General features: G+C 46.8%; 1 protein-coding gene across 6 annotated transcripts in view; it reads left to right on the top strand.

Moving 5' to 3' along the window:
- NRG1 (neuregulin 1) overlaps positions 1-20958 on the top strand; it is a 720225-nt gene that overhangs the window by 309632 nt on the left and 389635 nt on the right. The gene's annotated exons all lie outside the window — the stretch shown is intronic.

The raw sequence follows: 20958 nt of genomic DNA, 5'->3' as shown, positions 1-20958 counted from the left end.
ACATTTATTTGAGCATAAGCTTTCGTGAGCTACAGCTCACTTCATCGGATGCATAAGCTCACAAAAGCTTATGCTCAAATAAATGTGTTAGTCTCTAAGGTGCCACGAGTACTCCTTTCCTTTTTGCAGATACAGACTAACACGGCTGCTACTCTGAAACCTGTCAGGATCCTGAGTTTGAACAGCCCTCTTCCCTGCCCTGGCAGTGGGGAAAGAGCTCTGGAAGGGAAAGATAAGAATGTACGACCCTTCTACAAGGTCCAGGGGAGAAACAGCTCCCCTTTCTGTTCCCCGAAGAGGAGCGAACAACAGACTTCTGCTGGCTCCCTTCCCGGCTGGGGATGCTACTGAGACCCCAGCCCCGGCATCGTTCGGCAGGTGGATTGGGCTGGTGTGGGGGATGGAAGGAGTTAGCAGATTGGAGGAGGAGAAGGGCAAGGATGGGGTGGTGAGAGTGGGGAGATAGTCTAAGTGAAGTGTGCACATGCACAGACTGAAGGAGACTATGGAGCAGAATGGGGAGTAATGAGTGAATTGGGGAAGGGGGCATGACAGGTGGAGAGTAGTGAATGGATTTGGGGCTCGTAGGCATAAGAGACTTGAGACACATTCCAAGGTGATGGAAGTGATGCCAAGAACATGCTATGGGTAAGCTGGCCATCAGAAAACCTGGAATCCTAGCTCCCTATTGTGAAATGGTCCCTCCCATGGCAGAAAGGGAGAGATCCCTGACCTCAGCCTGTCACCAGTTCAGGACTCACCACAGGTACAATATAATTTCTAGCACCTTATACTGCCTATTGCACTGTGTGTTTATGAAAATCTAATGTTCCCCTCTAGGGCAGAGGAAAAATACTGCCTTAGTGATGGGGTTGCCTCTCTTTTACGAAAGGAAACTCTGTTGTCCTCAGCATAGTTCTAACATTTTCCATGTGTTAGATAGATACTGCACACTTAGTACACTATGGACATAGTTTGCTAGAGTGATATTTGTTAAATTTTTGCTCATGAACCATAAATAAAACTGAAATAATGTTATAATGGCCTAAACCGAAATCTGATCGTATTATGCTGCATGGTGAACAATGGGAGAGTTACAGCACAAAACCAATAGCTCACTGCTCTTTGATTGTAAAAATGAGAATTGTTTGTTTTCTTGCCATATTTAGCTGGTTCTTCCATGATCTGAGAGATTTGTACTGGTTTTTCCCCTGTAAATTGTTCTCTGTTAGTTTGCTCAAGTTCCACAGTACCTGTAATCTGTGATTTGCCTGTGTCAATTGTTGTTCACAAGTGTCAATATCCTGGGTAATCAAACCAGCTGTTTCGGCAGTTCTAGCCCTAATCCTGCAGTATATGGAGGTGAACTTTGAATTCAATGAGGCTGCTCACATGCAAAGTTATTCACGTGCATTTGCAGAATCTGGGCCTGTGTTTGTACCACAGGGAAATGAATTTTAAAACTGAATGGTGCCCCTAGAGTATCTGTATAGGACACCTGGGGATTTAGGGCTTTTGCTGACCCTGAGCATTTCATCAGGGAAACTGGATATGATGCATACATTGTGCAATGAGGATGTATGACATTCAGCATAGTGTTTACATGTTTAGGGATCTCTTACAGGAGTGGGTGGGTGCGGTTCTGTGGCCTGCCCTGGGCAGGAGATCAGACCAGATGATCATTGATAGTCCCTCTATAAATTACTGGCTCCTCTTTAAAAAAGAAAAAAACTTGGTGATGGTATTATCACTTGTGAGGGTGCCCTGCAGAGCAATTAATTTTGTAATTAAAAGCCACTGTTTGTCTCTTGAGTGTCCCTCAGCCACTCTGTGTCTTCCACATGCTTTGCCTTTTTTAAAGTCCCATTGCCATAGTTCCTCTCTGTCTTACTTTGTCTCACTGCACAACTTTACATTTTTGATTCACGAGTTACTGCACGTAATCAGATTGTAACAAATCCTGGGATTAGATCTGAAAGCTAGGAATTGTTGTTGATTGTATTATGCCTGTTATGCGGCCTCATCCAAAAGAGAAACAGCTTGAGGCTGCTTAGTGTTCTGTGAGCCTGGTGCTTGTGAAATGCAGGTGATAACTGCACTGGCTAAAGCCATGCAGTAATGCAGGCAGTTATTGTGCAGGGCTCTCAATAGAGCTGTCAATGCCCTTCAGTCCTGGTTTGCCATACCTTGGATATTCAAAACCTCGTTCTCTCCTGAGCAGACACTCCCATCTGTCAGCAAATGTATTAAACACCACACATCTGGAGACAGGGAGGAGACCACCAGACAGTACCTCCAAAAGTTATTAGTGTTTGTATTACAGTAATGCCTGCAGCCTCCAGTCGAGATCAGGGCTCCATTGCACTGTAAAGATGCATAGTGAGAGACAGTCTCTGCCCCAGAGAGCTTACAGTCTAAACAGATAGGACAAAAGGTGGGAGAAAGGAAGGGGTGTTATTCCCATGCCACAGATGAGGAGCTGAGGGTACATCTACACAGGAAAAAAAAAACCCGCAGCAGCAGGTCTCAGAGCCCAGGTCAGCTGACTTGGGCTCACTCTCTGGAGCTAAAAACAGCAGGATACCTGTTCCCCTTTGGGCTGGAGCCTGGGCTCTGAGACCAGCAAGTGGGGAGAGTCTCAGAGCCTGGGCTCCAGCCCTGCATATAATTGCCCCAGCCAGATGTGGCCCACCCCTGTACTGGAGCATACCCAGAGCTTCTGGATGTGGAGTGCTTAATCTACCTAGCAACAATGACCCAGACACAACTCACTCCTACCTCCTCCCAATGAGTCTCTTAAAGAGATATCTCCCTATTAGGCACATGGGTTACAGAGTTATAGAGGAAAAGAGCATGGTGGAATGTTATGTATTAAATCAGAATTAAATCTGCGACATGCTCAGAGCAGCCAGGAAGTGAAGAAACAAGGACTGAAGGGTGGCTCAGAAGTATTGAAAAGAGCAAACAAAGCCCAATCCCCCACAAACCTCGAGCTGACACTGATCGACACTTCAGTGAGTTGTCTCAGGGGCATGGAGACTGAAGTACCCCCTCACAGAGGTCAGCGATGAGGCATATCGGTAAGAACTGGAAGAAGCTTGCACTGCCTGCCTTGTTCCTGTACTGTGGGTGAGCGCTCAGGTTCCATGTCTGTCAACGCAGCTAAAGTTTTCACAAGCACTAATCTCACTTCATTGCATGGTCTGTAAGGGAGCGGATGCTCTCTGAGGGCTTAATGCCAGCCACACTTTGCCGCTAGAGTGTGAGGTAAGGCTGGGTTCTTTTCATGGGAAGAAGGCATGTTGTATTATTACATGATGACTTGTGACGTGGTTTTTATTGGTCTCTTTTTGTATGTTGTCAAAGGCTGAATCTGTTTGGTTTTGACGGATTTTTGATTCCCTTCTTTGAGCACTGTTTTTTATCTGTTTGTTGTGACTGGTGTTTAATCTGATAGATGGGTTCAGCATAAATTTCTGCTTTGTATGCAGAGTTCGTAAGTATTACCCATCATTCTGGGGTCCTTGGCTGTTGTATTCAGTTCACTAAGGTCCTTATCCAAACTCCAAGTTTGTGGAAAGACTCCTGTTGGTTTTAATGGGCTTTGGAGCCGATCCTAAACAGGCCAAATGAATTACTGTAATAGAATTGATTGTGTTTTCCCTACTGGTAGCTCTGACATTACCGGTTATTTATGCCCTATCAAATGGCAAACTAACGGGCAACCTGGGACGTAGCAAATTTAGGCTGCAACCAGCAAAAGATTATCAGCTTTGATACAAGAGTTGTAGAAAGAAGTCTAGTGAGCTACTAGAACATAGAGTAACTCAGTTGTGTTACAACAAGTCAGCAGTGGGCTACTGAACGCTGATGTTTGTTACTGCAAAACTTTTATACAAATGTCTTTCTGAACGCTCTGTGCCACTAACTTGTACCTCAGGGTGCCCTGATATTTGTGGCAACCTGAAATTTTTGTCAGCGTGTAAAATGGATGGAAAAATTCCAAGGTAGTGCTTTGTACTGATTTGAAGATTAAAATGTATAATGAGTTGCTCTTCACTGTAACACTTCGCTTCCTTTTTTGCCTCCATGTACACACTCTTATCCCTGCTCAAGCCACTGGCCTGCCATTTTTTTAAGATTACCTTTTCCTTCTCAACAGAGTCTTGAATTGGAGGATTCCACCATCAAGTTTCCATTCTTATCTTTTTCAACACTGGTTTCATCATTCCTCAGACTTCATGTACCTTATCCAGCAGCATTAATTTTGGTTTGCATTAATTATCCTCCATACATCTCTGTGTGTAGTCAAGAAGTTTACGCATTATGTCCTGTTTAAAGATTTCTTTTTATTCTCATAAGTTTTATTCCTTTAAGTTTCCATCACTTAGGCTTTTGCAGTGTCCAGGGCTTCACTGCTTCCAAGGTCTCTGCATTCTGAAGTCCATAAGGAAAAGTCTGTGCTGGTTCACAATGCACTTGCCAGGTATTACCTTACAATTGATTATTGGTGATTGATCACTTCTTGTTAAAAATAAATCCATTTGGGACTTTTGTCTTCCACCGGCTATGAGGTGACTTTCCCTCTTCTGAACGTTTGTGTTTGCAATCACCATGTCCCGTGCCAGACAAGTCTGTGGGACCGTTGCCCGCTCAGAGGTTCTGGTTCCAGTGCCATGCCCTCCATGGAATAGTTCATACACAGCCTTCTCAGTGCTAACATGTGCACTTGGATTTGCTCTGAGAATTATCTTCTCATTGGGTGGTATGTTTCCAGTGAAACACAATAACCCACAGAAAAATTCGTTTACCTTTTCATCTTCTCCTAACTGTAGCGCATACCCACTTACTATATGGATCGTTACCTCTTCCCAACACTCATCCCTCTGTTGTCCGATGTTCTGGTAATCTCTATCACGTGCCTCTTCGTGGTTTCATCCAGAATAACTCTGATACCATTTCAGGATTTTGTAGCCCTCCACCTAGGGTGACCAGATGTCCTGATTGTATAGGGACAGTCCCGATTTTGGAGGCTTTTTCTTATATAGGCGCCTATTACCCCCCACCCCCTGTCCCGATTTTTCACACTTGCTATCTGGTCACCCTACCTCCACCAGCGTCTTAGCTTTACAACCTTTCTATTTTGTCTCTTGTACACATGCTGCATTTTCTCTTCTCCCCTTTGAGACCTCACACAGCTCCAAGCTTCTTCCAGTCAGTGTTCTTATGTCCCAACTGGCATATCTCAGCTCAATCCACTTGCTCACTTCTTTAACTTTAGTAGCCCTTGCCCTTGAATGTAGACAGGAAGAGGATTCACCTCCTTTAAAAGCTTTGTGCAAGGGTTAATATAGACTGAGCGCTAAGGCCCAGATCCTCAGCTGGTGTCGACTGCCATAATGCCATTGTCTTCAGTTGAGCAATAATGATTTACACAGGTTGGGGATCAGGCTCTAAGTATTATGCTGCAAAAGAAAAGCAGCTTGCGTCAGCCCATAGTGGCTGCATCTGGGTGTTTTCCAAGGGGTAGCCTGGCAAGTTGCCGCTATACATTCCGCTTATGCTGATCCTACTTTACTGCTACTGTTACTGGTTAACGCAAAGATTCACATCCTATCCTGTGAATGTGCCTGCCCACTCTTGACCTTTGAGACAAATGGAGAACTGTGGATATTTGCCTGTCCAATAAGGAAAATCATTGACAACACTCCAAAAGCAAAAACAGGTGTGCTATGCAAATGGGACTTTGAGATGGACTCTCGAGCTAGACATGGGTATGTCACCTGATGTTTTATTCCATGAAGCCAGATCCTCAGCTGGTGTAAATTGACATTGCTTCATTGCCACCATTGCCGATGTACACCAGCTGAGGATCTGGCCCACAGGAGAACAGAAACAATGCAGAGTGTTAATGTTCTTGTATTAACCATAATTCATAAATTAAACAAAGGAAGGTGGAATTATATGATTTATGGAAGTACCAGTTGTTTGTAGGAAGTTAAAGCGTCCCCTGCTTTTCCAGTTGTGTTTGAATTTCAGGGTCATCTCTTTAGAAATCAATATTCTTGTGTCTCTTTGCTTCTTTTGCAAATAAAATGAATAAGAAGGGACATGATAAAAATATATAAAATAATGAGTAGAGAGGTAGATCAGGAACTTCTGTTCTCCTTGTCTCAAAACACAGGAATAAAAAGATGTTCAAAGAAATTGAAAAGTGGAGAATTCAAAATTGATAAATGGCAATCCTTTTTCACACAATGTGTAATTAGGCTGTGGAACTCCTTGTCAAATGAAGTTATCAAGGCCAGGAATTTAGCAGGATTGAAAGAGGAATTGGATATTTTTATGGATAGCAAGAATATCCAAATGTCAAAATTTATTCTGATGATTTTGGAAGCGATATTAAATATAGTGCTTCTGAGCTTAAATCAGTCTCTAGCTATTAGAGATCAGTATGACACATAATATTCAGGGTAGATTGTCTTCCTACTGCGAGGTTCTTACACCTTCCTTTGAAGCATATAGTGCTGACCAATGTCAGAGGCAGGATATTGGACTATATCGACTTTGGGTCTGATCCAGTCTGGCAATTCCTATATACCTTTTTTACTCCTTCTCCACCCTGATTTTGGCAGTGACTGTCAAATATCCAATTGCTGGTGATTATACTGATTTATTGATTATACTCATTCATGGGTTATGAGTCAGGGTATATGATTTCTTTGTGAAATTCACAAAGTACGTTGTGCTCAATGTACTCAGAGCTTGAATATAATAATAAATATTGCTGAAAAAACAGAACAGAAATATTTCGGAGTCTGAAGCAAAGCCAATAATCAAGATTTGTAGGGTGGACCTGTTTCAATATTTTTACAGCAGTGATGTCGAAGATTATTCTCTATATTTGCAGTAAAAGAGTAAGCTATGGCAAACCTACAGTCCACAGAGGTATATTTACTCCTAGGGACCTCCAGAAGCATAACATCCATGTTCAACTCCATAGAGAAACACACCAGACTAACAGCTAACCTGAGAGAACTAGCAGTGAGATGTTGGTGAAATGCCTACCACCTCGTCCTCCATTAAACATACAAGGTGGAGACCAAAACCAACAGTTATTTGTACAGAGAGACCAAGAAATGAAAACTGGGGTATTGCACGTACCTGTCAAATTCCAGTCCAAACAGTCTCCTCCACAGAGTCCTTAACAGACTCTGTTAAGGACAGAAGAGTGGCATTTAAGAGTGAGTCAGAGTCAGCAGAGGTTGTGTCAGAGGAGTGTTGGGGGGTTTATCTGCAGGGGAAGGTTATACCAGTGTAAAGTAAAGCGCTTATACTGGTATCACTCCCAGTGGGGACACTCTTATTCCAGCATTATAAGAGGACCTTTTTTCAGTATAGTTTGTCCCTTTAGAAGCAATTTAAATGGAGCCAAAAAAGTCACTCTTATTCCAGAATAAGTGTGTCTACATGGGGAGTTATACCAATATAGTTGGAAAAATTTCCAGTGTAGACAAGCCCTTTGACCAATACACACAATGTATTGGATCCAAGAGCAGCAGCTGAGCAATTAGGTGAAATCTCTGCAATAATACGGCTTTGACATTCTGAATAAGTGATTTAAAACCCCTTTCAAGCTAACCCAAATACGTAGTTTTGAATCACTGCCCTGATTCTGAATGGCCAGTATTTTTGTAGAGATTGCACATAAGTACCCTGCTGGACAATACATTAGTTTCTACCCTTTCTTTGCAGACACCAAATATAATTTCTCCACAATGGATTTAGGCTCTGGAATAATTGTCTCACTTCAAACCAAATGATTTGCCACAGCTCCTTACCCTGCCCAGCCTTTGAGAGAAGAGTCAAAGAAGGAAGCCTTTTGCTTGCTCCCACTTTCACACAGAGTTTTTAATTGCACAAGAAATTAAGAGAAAAACATCAAAATGACTGAAAAAATGTAGCAGAAAAGTTCTCCTGTCCCAGTGATGCTGGTGTAGCTCTATCTGTGTGTGACGTGGACAGGTATTGTCCATTTAAATTTGCAGTCTTGCATTTTCCCCCTTTGCACCCTAGCTGAATGCTAATGTTTCCCAAGTCTTGAGAAATGAGCATGGAGAGGAAAAGTTGGCTTACGATATGACACCCCAGTTACACGGTTGAATTATTGCATCTACAGCCTTAGCATGAAAGGGGAGAGAAACATCTCCGATGACAACTAGCACTGACAGCAGCGGGAATTAATCAATGTAGAAGATTATCTATATCCAATAGGTAATGTAGGCTCAACTGGCATGAAAATGAGAGCAATATTCAGAGCTATTAAATTAATAGCTCATGAAACAGTATGTTGTATCTGGTGAAATAACAGAAAGGACAGGTCATATACGGTTCATGGAAGCATGCCTTCTGTGCTGGGAATGAAAATGAGGCAAATTGCTTTGTCCTCCTCTCTTTCCCATTGTCACGATGCAGATCAGTGCTGGGGCTGCTCAGAGCTTCTGGTAACGACTCGCTCCCTGGGTAACGTCTGATTGTGCTTTTGGTCAGTTAGTCTGAGCGGCCAAGGATTTTTATTAGCTGTGGTTCTAAAAAATGAATTGGCCATTGGTATAAAAGGGAAAGCTCTCCTAAGGATAAACAGATAAGCTGGTCAGGAGCAACCACAGCCTTTAATGCCATTGAGCTATGGATGAAGACTTCGTCCTGGATCTTGATGCAGGCAGTCTTGCTTCATTTATCATGCAGTTTTCCTGTACGAAAAAGAAGAGGAAAAAGAGGATTCTTAGCAGTCACAGCGATGGCCTCCATGTATCCAACAGTGCCCTTGTGTGGCTTCCGTCCTCTCGCTGCATGACTGTCTAAGTGGAGGGGTGGTGGATTCTATGCTACTGGCCTAAGCAGCCTCTGGACAGAGCAAGGATCCTGACACTGGAGCCACTCTCGGGACACAGACCTGAGGGTCCTCGCACTGCTGTGGAGCAGGATTAAGTCCACTGAAGCCCATGGGGCTATGCTGGTGTAAGTGAGAGTGGAATCAGGCCTACCGTCAGGTGGCAAATCAAAACAGCCCCAAATGTCTCCTTTTAAAGCTCTTGTGATTTTTAAGTCAATCTCATGATTTTTGAACCCTGGAGGTTGTCAATTCTGTGTGCCATACAGTTCTTTGTTACGATGGGGTCTCAAAGGGATGCAGAACTCCTTTGCACTGTCCGCAGGCCATCAGCTAGCTGCACCTGCTGGCACAGGCCTTCGGAGGGTTTTCGCCTCAAGGCTAGAGCCGCAGTTGTGTCAGAGCTGTGGGCAGCAGGCAGTTCAGTTCAGGGGCGAACAGGAAAGCAGACTGCGCAGTCCCTTCCCAACTCACTGCAGGGGCTGCTGTTTACAGGGGATCAGGTGTAACTCAGCTGTTCCTTTCCACATCTCCCTCCTTCCCCATCTGGCTAGTACCTGCAGTCTCTTCTCCTGCCCCTCTTCTGGGGATCTCTGTGAGGCTGAGAAGGCTGGCTTCTCTCTGGATGCATGCAGAGCACCCTGAGTGCCCTCACCTTTGCTCAGGTGGAGCTTCTCTCTACCCTGGTGTTTCCTGCCAGAGAAAGGAGACTTACTAGTGTCTCCTCTGCCAGTCACCCCTATGAGGTCCCAGGAGATTCAATGGGTCAACAGCCACCAGAGACCAGGGGAGGGAGAGGTGGCAGGGCCCTCTCTCAATGTGTCCCTTACACAGAACTGGTGCTGGCTGTGCCATGCACAGGTTTAGATGACAGTGAGAAATGGGAGACTGGTGTATGAAAATTAACAGGCTATTTGGGCCACGACTTGAAAACCCTTCTCTTTAAAGGCTTGGGCACCATATGCATGTACAGAATAAAACCAAAGTGGACCCTGATGGTAGAGGTTGGGATAAATTCAAACCATAAGGCCCTGATTCAGCAGAGCGCTTAGGGGTCTGCTAAACTTTGAGCATGTGCTTAAATCCATTCCTATTCAGCGGAACATGTAAACCTGTACTTAATGCACACTGAGTTTAATGGCGACCCAAGCACATGCTTCGTGCTTTGCTGATCCGGGACCTGGAGGCTGGATTTTCAATAATACCTAATGAATTAGGAGCACAAGTCTCACTAACTTTAGGACTTGTGTTTCTTAATCCTTTATGCACCTTTTGAAAATCCCACCCTTAAATGAATCTGAGAAAAAAAGAAAGCCCTCTTAAAAATTAAAGACAGTCCCTGGGAAATATCGCCCTGGGGCCAGATACACAAAGGTATTTAGGTGCCAAAAGATGCAGATTTTAGAAAAATGCCTAAGCAAGTTAAGTGCCTAACTCTGATTGAAACTTAACCTGCTTATGCGCTTTTGAAAATCCCACTAGGCATCAGTCTGCATCTTTACGCGCTTAAAAGTATTTGCCCCAGGTCATTTGAGCCCCTCTCTTTTACACAGTAGTTGAAATCAGGAGGAATAAATGGGAATGGTTCAGAATAGTAGTGATCCCTGGTATTCACACCTGTGCATGCATTTTACTACATCTTCTGAACTCTCTCTGCTTGGGAATTCCGTCCGTTCGAAATGTGCCGTTCTCCCCTGCTTTGTCACCTCACTTCAAAGTGCCGTCTCCTTTCTTTCTTGTCGCGCTGACAAGAGCAATAACTCATCGTGCCGCTCAGATGAAAAACGAATAATGTGCTAGTGGAGCTTCAGCACCGTGGCGTGTAATGGAAATGGAGTCGGCTGAAAGCAGCAGCTGATCTTTGGGGTGGAACCTCTAGTGCCATAAATCCCCGTGAGCACGTGCAGGCACCAGGTAAATGACACAGAAGCCTTACAGGATTTCTCCCTGCAGAGTGCCGGGGCAGCCTTCTCCCAGCTCCAGAACGGTCCGAAACGCAAATAAGACTCTGACTGAGTTGACCCTGTCTGTGTTACATATAAAACAAAGCTGTGCTTAAATGCTTTGTGACTTTGTGCACGACTTAAGCAGTGTCAATAGCCCTCTTTTTTTTGCCCTGGTATAAACAGCAACAACAATCAGACTCCTTACTAGATAGGGCTGGCATAAATGAACATCCAGCAAACCCCTCTAGTCTACTCTGTTCCCAAAGGCCCCTGATAATGAGTGTACAACAGAGAGATTACAGAAAGCCAAGACACCATGGTCAAGTACCTAGCTAGTATAGTGACTGGCACTTTATAAATGCTGATAGGTTCTTCCCCATTTTTAAAATGAGGAGTTCCAGAGAACTGCTGAACCTCTTTACAGCGGTGAATTTTTTCAAGGTTCCCTCTACAGATATTTTTCTCTTCTTTCCGCCACTTGCACTGGTTGCCGCGACAGCTCTTGTTCCTGGAGGAAGGCTTGTGTGGAATGGGCTCAGTCGGATTTCTCCTGGCATGGACTGCCATGTAGAGAATGCCTTCCCAGTTCACTCTGGACTGCCTCCGATACAAGCTTTCTCTCCTCCCTGGTTCCTCTAAGACGCAAGTCTCCCCTGGTCACTACTGACAACTTGATTTCACGCCTAGCAGCACAATTTTCAATCCGGAGCGACACAAGGCCTGCCACAAAATGAAGGCGATTAATCCCTGGGACTTCCCTAGCGACATGGTGATTCTCCATCACGCTCAGTCTTTAACTTGAGACTGGATGCCTTTCTGCAAGAGATGCTCTATCTCAAACAGAAGTTATGGGCTTCATGCAGGAATCACTGGATGAAATTGGCTCATGTTATGCAGGAGGTCAGACTAGATCAGGGATAGTCAATAGGCAGACCTGCAGCCAAATCTAGACCGCCAGACCGCAAAATAGTTTTATTTATTTATTATCATTATTGTTATTATTTTTGTACTATTTTCTCTGGAGTCTGGACCTTGACTATATCTTGACAAAGAAATTTGGACCTTGACAAAAAATAATTGATTACCCCTGAACTAGGTGATCATAATGGTTACTTCTGGTCTTAAAATATATGAATCTATGAAAATCTGTTTTGTTTTGTTTTCCCTCATGCATTGGCAGTACGGACTCTCCATCTGTTTTTTAAAAAGCTTCACATAGGATTTTGTTATTCATGGAAGATTTTATGTGCCTTCTGTTATCTGCTCCTGCTACTGAAGTGAGTAACACAGTCTGTGCTCTGTATGTTCGTACAGTTATCTATCAGGCTGTATTGGTGTTACACTCAGCCAGTGTATCTCCTGATCCCACATGGAACTCTATTACAAATACTTGTATGGTAGCCATTTTGTGATAACACACAAAATAAGACCTTCCCAGAACAGATGTATAGAAAGCATTTGAATTATTCTCTTGACTCTCCTTCCTCGCATTTTAGAGGTGGCCCGTATAGATCACAGCTAAAGGAATAACCGTTTCTTTTGTCACCTCCCTTTTTTTTACCTGCCTCTTGAATCTTGCACACCTTTTTCACTCTAGCTTGCTCTAAATCACCTTGTCCACCTCACTCAGTGTCACATTCCCTCTTCTGCTCGTGTTCATATTTCCTTTAAGAAGCAGATTTTGCTCTCACTTATACTGGGTAAATGCAAAGTAATTCCATTTGGTTTAACGTACCTCACGTAGAGCTGCAGTTGTGCACCGCGGTGGAGTTACTTCAGGTTTGCAACAGTATCGCTGAAATGAGACTCTGACCCTAAACCACTTTGATGGAGGCAAGCACAGACTGAGAGTATAAAACATTCGCACTACATGCTCCCATTAAAAGATGTTCTCAACCCTTTTCACAGTGGCGATGACGTTAGCAACAGGGAGCAATTTCTGAAGGGTTGAAAGATCTTGTACTGCAACCTTCCCACCACCTTCCTGCCAAGTGAGTGGGGAAGGCTTGCATTGGCTCCAGGTAGCTATCTTGACCCAATCCTGCTCCTGATTGTCCAGTTGGGTCCCCGCTGTTCCCGTCTGATGGCTCCATTTCAGAGCCCTCAGCTGCCTCTGGTGTCTCTAGGGAAAGGGGTATTCACACCATCTATCAGTCAACCTGAGAAAGCCCCTTTGCCCTATGCAGGCACCTCAGGGGAGGCATTGCCTCTCCATGGCAGCAGTCTCTGGCATTCCCGATGGTGAGGGAGAAGACACAACATGGGTCCCCTCTTGTACAGTGTAAATTGGCAATAACAGCAATGAAGTTCACGAGGCTGTTCCAGGATAAAACTGGCGTGAGTGAGAGGAGACCCTGGCTCACAGCCCCTGCTTCCAGGGGGGCTGAGCAGTCAGGAATCAGCTCACCCTCTGCTTCTGAAGCGGCCTTCACCCTCAGAATGCCGTTGGCCCCCTGCAGGCACGAAGCTTAGCTACACTGAGCAGTGTCCGGGCACTGCACCCACAGAGCCGCAGGGGCAGGAACTGGCCCCATACGTGCTGGAGCTGGGGGTGCTGGGCATGCTGCTGCACCCTCTGGCTTGAAGTGGTTTCCATTATATACAGGGTGTACAGTTTGGTTCAAAAAAAAAAGGAGTACTTGTGGCACCTTAGAGACTAACCAATTTATTTGAGCATGAGCTTTCGTGAGCTACAGCTCACTTCAGTGGCTCTCAGCACCCCCATTATACAATTGCATCCCTGTCTGGCCCTGCTTGTCCTTCTGGTGGTATGTCTTCTCTGCACCGTTAACTGGCACTGGTGCTGAGCACCGGGGCTAGCCCAACCTGGGTGAGCCTCCCCACTGGAAGGCCCTGGCCACATTGCTGTGCCCTCAGTGTTTCTTCACTCACCCCCATGTGTCTGGGGGCGTATCCTATGGGTCTTTGTGCTGCGATGCTCCAGGAGCCTTCCCCAGTTAGTTGTGGGAGAACCTGTCTGTCCTTCCGGGGGAATTGTGGGAAGGGCATTGGAGGACTGTTAGCACTTGAGCAGTTTTGCCTTCATCCTCACAGCATAGTGGGTGGGTTCCAGTCTGAGTGAAAGCAGAAACTGGACTCTAACCCATGTTCCCAGCTGGCTAAGCTGTCCTGGGCTGAAAGCACCCCCAAGCCCGGGTCAGAGGGTTTTCTGTGTGAGTGCTAGGGGACAAACCCGGGAAATAACTTGGGTTCACTCTGCAATGAAGACATACCCTGAGAGAGTGGAGATCACAGCACATCTGGCTCTGACTTTTACTAAGAACAGGTGCAGAAGCCCAGGCTGTGGTCTCAGCTGCCAAATTCCTCTAAAACCCCACAATCAAAGGCAGCTCATAGCTGCAGAGCAGGCCCCGTGTTTATGTACATCTTCTGATCTGTGTACAACAGTTAAATGTTCACCTGAACAAGGCATCTTTTCTGAGCTCACTAATCCCGTTCATGTTGAGGTTCATTTTCCTCTCTGATACAAAAGGTTCCCAGCGTGTTCCTGCCCCGCAGGCATCAATTGGCATTTGTTCATAAATTCATAGCTTTCTTGGTGCTGTGCCCTCAGTTTTCATCTTTCTGGAAACCCAAGTATAATCTGACTAGCATAACACACATAAAGATGCTCGACAATAAAAGGGACGGGGTGAGCTGTACTAATTGCAAACCACACTGGGTGGGCTTTGTCCCCCTCTAGTGGCTGCTCCACATGGGAAGTTAATGAGTCTGTCACTGCTTCCAGCTAACAGACTGAGTCTTTAGCCCAAGCAATATAGACCCTTGCTCATTAGCTCTGAAAGTCCACGGTTCAAAGCCCGCTGTTAGCTTGAGCAGGGTCAGTTACACTAACCACAAAGGGCCCAATTATGGACCCTTCACTCACATTAGTGAGCAGCTGCTTGCCTGGGTAGCCCCATTGGGGTCAGTGGAACTGCTCACCACTGGAAGTGAGGCTTTCACAGTCAGGGCCAATGGGCTTTTGGGGGTTTATTTAATTACCACCTCTTTATACGTGCTGACGCGCCCCACACCATCCTCACCTCTTCTAGTGTCCTGTAGCATAGACCAGGCTGTCCCAGGCCACAGTGCAGCTGGCCTGGTCCCCCGACCCCTGTGCTGCTGAGACACAGTCACAGCACTTGAGGGGGAAGAGGCTGGCTCCTCCATGTGGGGAGAGAGCAAATCCCTCCAAAAGTGGCAGGGAGGAGGCAGCACCATGGCCCCATTCACCTCTCCGCGGCGGCCTGCAGAGCAGACTGGGTGAGCTGAGAGCAAGGGACTGGACCATGCTGAGCCCTGGGGAGCTGAGGGTGCAGGGTGGAGTGGCTCTGCAGCATCCCTGACTCAAAGCTGAGGCTGCCACGTTCCAGCCCTGTTTCTCTGACCAGTGTGGTGATTGTGGAGTCCCTCCCTACCCACCCACCTTGGCTGACCTCCGGCGGGTGGGACAGAAACTGTGATGCAGGTGTCCATGTTGCTCGGACTCTGTCTGCAGCCGCCCTAGCCCACCACCTAGCTGCTGGGAAGCCCTTACCTGAATAATAACGAGTCCTTCTTTAACCCGACCGCTCAGTGTTAATTGGAAGGGAGGCATAATGCTTCCTTCGGCTGGCTTCTAGTAGAGGACTGACCTCTCCTGCAGCTGCATGCCCGTCATCTTCATTGACTATGAAATCCCAAACAGTGAACTCCAGCTGAGTAGTTTTCCTTACTTCAGTTTCTCTGAGCACGTTACGAGTCCCACAATTAGAAGTGAGGGAAACAGATATTTTAAAAACACACCCAATCCTCTCGCCCTTGTGGTTGAGGCTGCCAGAGCTAGACCTGTAGTTGTTGAGGTGCTAATAAATCTGAACGAGGCACTCTGAGATCATGAACAGTTGAGTACGCTGGCAGAGCAGGAAGAGGCCGAGGCGTTCAGTCGACACTGCACACAAGACTCTTGCTATGCTATGGGCGCAGGAGTCATTAGCCTCCATTGCTGCGTGGAGAGTGCAGCTTTTCAGTGAAGATCGCATGGGTCAGGTGGAGCGCTGTGGGTGCTGGGACATGCAGCGTGGAAGGTGGAGGCCGGTGGAAGGGGTGGGCAAAGATGGTAGGGTTGCCAACCTTCGAAAGGCGCAAAACCAAACACCCTTGCCCTGCCCCCTGCCCCCTGCCCCACCCCTTTCCTGAGGCCCCACCCCCACTCGTTCCAGCTCCCCTCCTTCCATCATTCGCTCTCCCCCACCCTCACCCACTTTCACTAGGCTGGGACAGGGGGTTGGGGTGCGGGAGGGGGTGAGGGCTCCAGCTGGGGGTGCAGGCTCTGGGGTGGGGCTGGGGATGAGGGGTTTGGGGTACAAGAGGGGGCTCCGAGCTGGGGACAAGGGGTTTGGAGTTAGTTGGGGATTGTTCCTGCTTTGAGCAGGGGGTTGGATTAGGTGACCTCCTGAGGTCCCTTCCAACCCTGATATTCTATGAGGGGGTTCAGGGTATGGGCTCCAGGAGGGGGCTTAGGGCTGGGTAGGGGGTTGAGATGTGGGATGGGGTGTGGGCTCTGGGAGGGAGTTGGATGTGGGAAGGGGTTCCTACCCGGGGCAGGACATTGGGGTGTGGGAGGGGGCTGAAGGCTGGGGCAGGGGGTTGGGGTACAGGAGGAGGTACAGGGTGCAGGCTCTGGGAGGGGGTTCAGGGCTGGGGGTTGAGGTGTGGGAGAGGGTTGAGGTGCAGGCTATGGGAGGGAGTTAGGGCACGGGAAGAGGTGTGGGGTCCAGGCTCCAGGAGGGAGTTAGTATGTGGAAGGGGATTCCGACCTGGTGCAGGAGGGAGTGAGGGCTCCGGCTGGGGCTGCAGGCTCTGGGGTTGGGCTGGGCATGAGGGGTTTGGGGTACAGGAGGGGGCTCTGGGCTGGGGCCGAGGGGTTTGGGGTACAGGAGGGTGCTCTGGGCTGGGGCCAAGGGGTTTGGAATGCTGGAGCGGGCTCGGGGTTGGGGTGTGGGAGGGGGCATGGGGTTTGGACTCCTAGAGGGACTCAGAGCTGGGGTTGGGGTGTGAGCTCTGGGAGGGAGTTTGGGTGTGGGAGGGGGTTCTGGCAGGGGGTTGGGGTGTGAGTGAGGGTGCATGGTCTGGGAGGGAGTTAGGGAGAGGGGTCTAACATGGGGCAAGGGGTTGGGTTGCAGGAGGGGGCTCAAGGCTAGGGCAGGGTGCGGGAGGGAGTTCAGGGTGCAGGCTCCAGCCAGGTGGCGCTTATCTCAGGTGGCTCCCGGTCAGCGGCACAGTGGGGCTAAGGCAGGCTCCCTGGCTCTGCGCTGCTCCCAGAAGCGGCCGGCATGTCCGGCTCCTAAGCAGAAGTATGGCCAGGTGGCTCTGCGCGGTGCATGCTGCCCATGCCCACAGGCACCACCCTCACAGTTCCCATTGGCTGCATTTCCCAGCCAATGGGAGCTGTGCAGCCAGCGCTGAGGGTGGGGGCAGCATGCGGAGCTTCCCTGCTGGCCCCTGTGACTAGGGGACGAACATGCCGGCCTCTTCTGGAGTGCTGCGCAGAGCCAGAGTAGGCAGGGAGCCTGCCTTAGCCCCGCTGCACTGCTGACTGAACTTTCAATGGCTCGGTCAGCAGTGCTGACCGGAGCCGCCAGTGTCCCTTTTCGACCGGGCATTCTGAAAACCGGATGACTGGCAAACCTAAAAGATGGTGGTATGCCATCCCAACTCTGGGCTGCTGCAGTGGTGGAGATAGCAATACAGCTTCTCCCCTCTCTCTTGTGCCCCAACATGCCCCCATCCTGCCAACAAGCACACTTCCTATTTCAGATCTTGCAAGAGGAGCAGCATAGGGAAATTTACGTCAGCCGTATGCTACTCTGCACTGGCAGACTTATCCCCAACCCTTTGCGGCTCATTTGCAGCGCTTATATTCCACTACAGATGCCAGAGGGGCGGCCAGAACTGACCCTTACATCCACTGGAATTCTTTTATCTGTGTAGAGTGAAACTAAAGCCCAAGTTTCTTTCTGTTACGCTGTTTGCACTTTATTGAAATTGAATTGGCCTCGATAGCACTGACCCCCCACTTGGTAAGGCAACTCCCATCTTTTCATGGGCTGTTTATTTATACCTGTCTACTGTAGTTTTCACTCCATGCATCTGATGAAGTGGGTTGTAGCCCACGAAAGCTTATGCCCAAATAAATCTGTTAGTCTCTAAGGTGCCACAAGGACTCCTCGTTGTTTTAACCCAAAGCCGACCGTTAAAGATATGTTAGAAACGTATGCGAATGATAATTAGGGCCATTGCATGCTAAATAGGCTAGAACTTTGAAATACAAACCGATGTTATTAGAAGTAATATTAATTGTATGTATCTTTGATGCTATCTGTGTAAACAGACAGTTCTTGTCTGTCACTATAGCTTTAATTCAGAGATCAAAAGGGAATGTTAACATTTAGATGAATCTTGGATGAAATAATGTCATTGTCTATGTCTCTTTGAAGTTTGTAATAGACTGCCTAATGGAAAAATTGCCCAATGTTAATTTGTGTAACTAATTACTGGTGGTGCTTAGGAAGCAGAAGGTTACATCAAAAGCCTATTGGGTACCCAGGACTATATGGTCAAGTGGCTGATAGAAAACTGTATAAAAGACAGTTGGGTCCTGATCCTGTTTATCTCAGATCTGCTTGATGCTTCAATGCAGGGGAAGCTTAAGCCACAAGACTGGGAACCCAATGCTGACTGGTCTGCCCTGAATATGATATTGGACATTGGACTATAACCTATGAACTAAATTCTAAAAGAACTCTTTGCAACTACAAAACTCACCATATCTGCTATGTATCTGTACCTCAAGAACTGAACTCATGTCTGTCTGTATATTTAACTGTACGCTCTCTCTTTTCTTTTTAAATAAATTTTAGTTTAGTTAATAAGAATTGGCTGTAGCGTGTATTTGGGAGAGATCTTGAATATTCATTAACCTGGGCGGTAATGTGTCTGATCCTTTGGGATTGATAGAACCTTTTCTTTTATATGACGAAATATGATTTTCAGAAATCTTCATCATATTTGCCTTGGGTACCTGGATGGAGGCCTGAGGCTGGGTTGCTTTAAGAACTGTGCTATTGGTTTTTGGGCAACCAGCGAGGTAATAAAGAAGCTGTTTTGTGCTGGCTTGGTAAATTTAAGTATTGAATTTCCACCAGCCTTAGGAAAAAGAAAAGGAGGACTTGTGGCACCTTAGAGACTAACAAATTTATTTGAGCATAAGCTTTCGTGAGCTACATCGCATCCGATGAAGTGAGCTGTAGCTCAAGAAAGCTTATGCTCAAATAAATTTGTTAGTGTCTAAGGTGCCACAAGTCCTCCTTTTCTTTTTGCGGATACAGACGAACACGGCTGCTACTCTGAAACCAGCCTTAGGGTTTGTCTGCCCCATTCTTTGCAGTTCACCTTAACTGAGTGACCTCAGCTGGCCCACACTGGGACCTCGGCCATAGGGTGTATCACAGTAAAATGAGGTGCTCCTCTTCCTGCACCCCAAGTACCAGAGTTTCTGCAAATTATCCCTGCACAATTAAGGGGTCAAGACAAAGGAGCCTGATTCTTTTCTCACCTAACAACAGTATAAATCAGGAGTAACTGTGGCCACCGGTTTGAAACTGGTGCGCATGGAGAATCAGACTCAAAGCCTGGAGTTTAACAGTTATCCAGTCATTTAGACGCTTTGGGTGCACTCATCACTGTGGTATTTGAGACCTTTTCTTTGTGTTCTGAATGTGGAAAAAGCCTCACTTATTCTTCACTCATTCAAAATGAAGTCTCCTGAGCACAGCCTGGCTCCGCTGAGCATTCTGGCCCTGGCAGCCTAGCGGTGGACGGTTCAACAATCACTGTGCCTGCCGAGTGCAGTTATTCAAGCTTAACTTGATGTAAGAGTGAGCTGTTACGATGGGGAGCTCTGAATACAGAAAAACATGTAGAGACAGAAGACTTCTCTCTGGGTTGGTATAAGCATAGGGGCAACCAACAGATACAACCCAGAAGGTCCCAACAAACAGACATAAATTGCAGCTTCGTCAGAGATCATTCTGCCCGTTACACAGCTGGATCCAGCCAATTCCACGTCCTAGTGAGAGCCACTCTCTATTCCCTTAAGGGTGCAGTCCACTGCAATGCTTGTGGTTAAGTACAAACTGACCTATTGTAGATCTTGAAAGTAGTTGACACTGTAGCAATAGAGCAGCGACTTTTCTTCATTATATTAAATGTTTGAATCCTGTGTTAGAGTCCTGCACTTAGGACGGAAGAAACCCATACACTGCAACAGACTAGGCGGTCTGCTACAGTGCCTAGGCAGCAGTTCTGCAGAAAAGGACCTACGGGTTACAGTGGACGAAAAGCTGGATATGAGTCAGCAGTGTGCCCTTGTTGCCAAGAAGGCTAAGAGCATTTTGGGCTGTATAAGTAGGAGCATTGCCAGCAGATCGAGGGACGTTATCATTCCCCTCTATTCAGCATTGGTGAGGCCTCATCTGGAGTACTGTGTCCAGTTTTGGGCCCCACACTACAAGAAGGATGTGGAAAAATTGGAAAGAATCCAGCGAAAGGCAACAAAAATGATTAGAGGCCTGGAGCACATGACTTATGAGGAGAGGCTGATGGAACTGAGATTACTTAGTCTGCAGAAGAGAAGAATGAGGGGGGATTTGATAGCTGCTTTCAGCTATCTGAAAGGGGGTTCCAAAGAGGATGGATCTAGATTGTTCTTAGTGGTAGCAGATGACAGAACGAGGAGCAATGGTCTCAAGTTGCAGTGGGGGAGGTCTAGGTTGGATATTAGGAAACACTATTTCACTAGGAGGGTGGTAAAGCACTGGAATGGGTTACCTAGAGAGGTGGTGGAATCTCCTTCCTTAGAAATTTTTAAGGTCAGTCTTGACAAAGCCCTGGCTGGGATGATTTAGTTGAGATTGGTCCTGTTTTTAGCAGGGGGTTGGACTAGATGACCTCCTGAGGTCCCTTCCAACCCTGATATTCTATGATTCTGTGATTCTGTGTTGAGAACAAAAGTTTGCTGTAAGCAAAATAAACGTGGCCAGGGCTGAGTTTATAGCAAACACATCTGGTTTTTCA

Source organism: Chelonia mydas, chromosome 5, assembly GCF_015237465.2.
Source record: "Chelonia mydas isolate rCheMyd1 chromosome 5, rCheMyd1.pri.v2, whole genome shotgun sequence".
Lineage (NCBI taxonomy): Eukaryota > Metazoa > Chordata > Testudines > Cheloniidae > Chelonia > Chelonia mydas.
The sequence above is the reverse complement of the archived record's forward strand: the minus strand, read 5'-3'. Positions and strand labels throughout refer to the sequence as shown.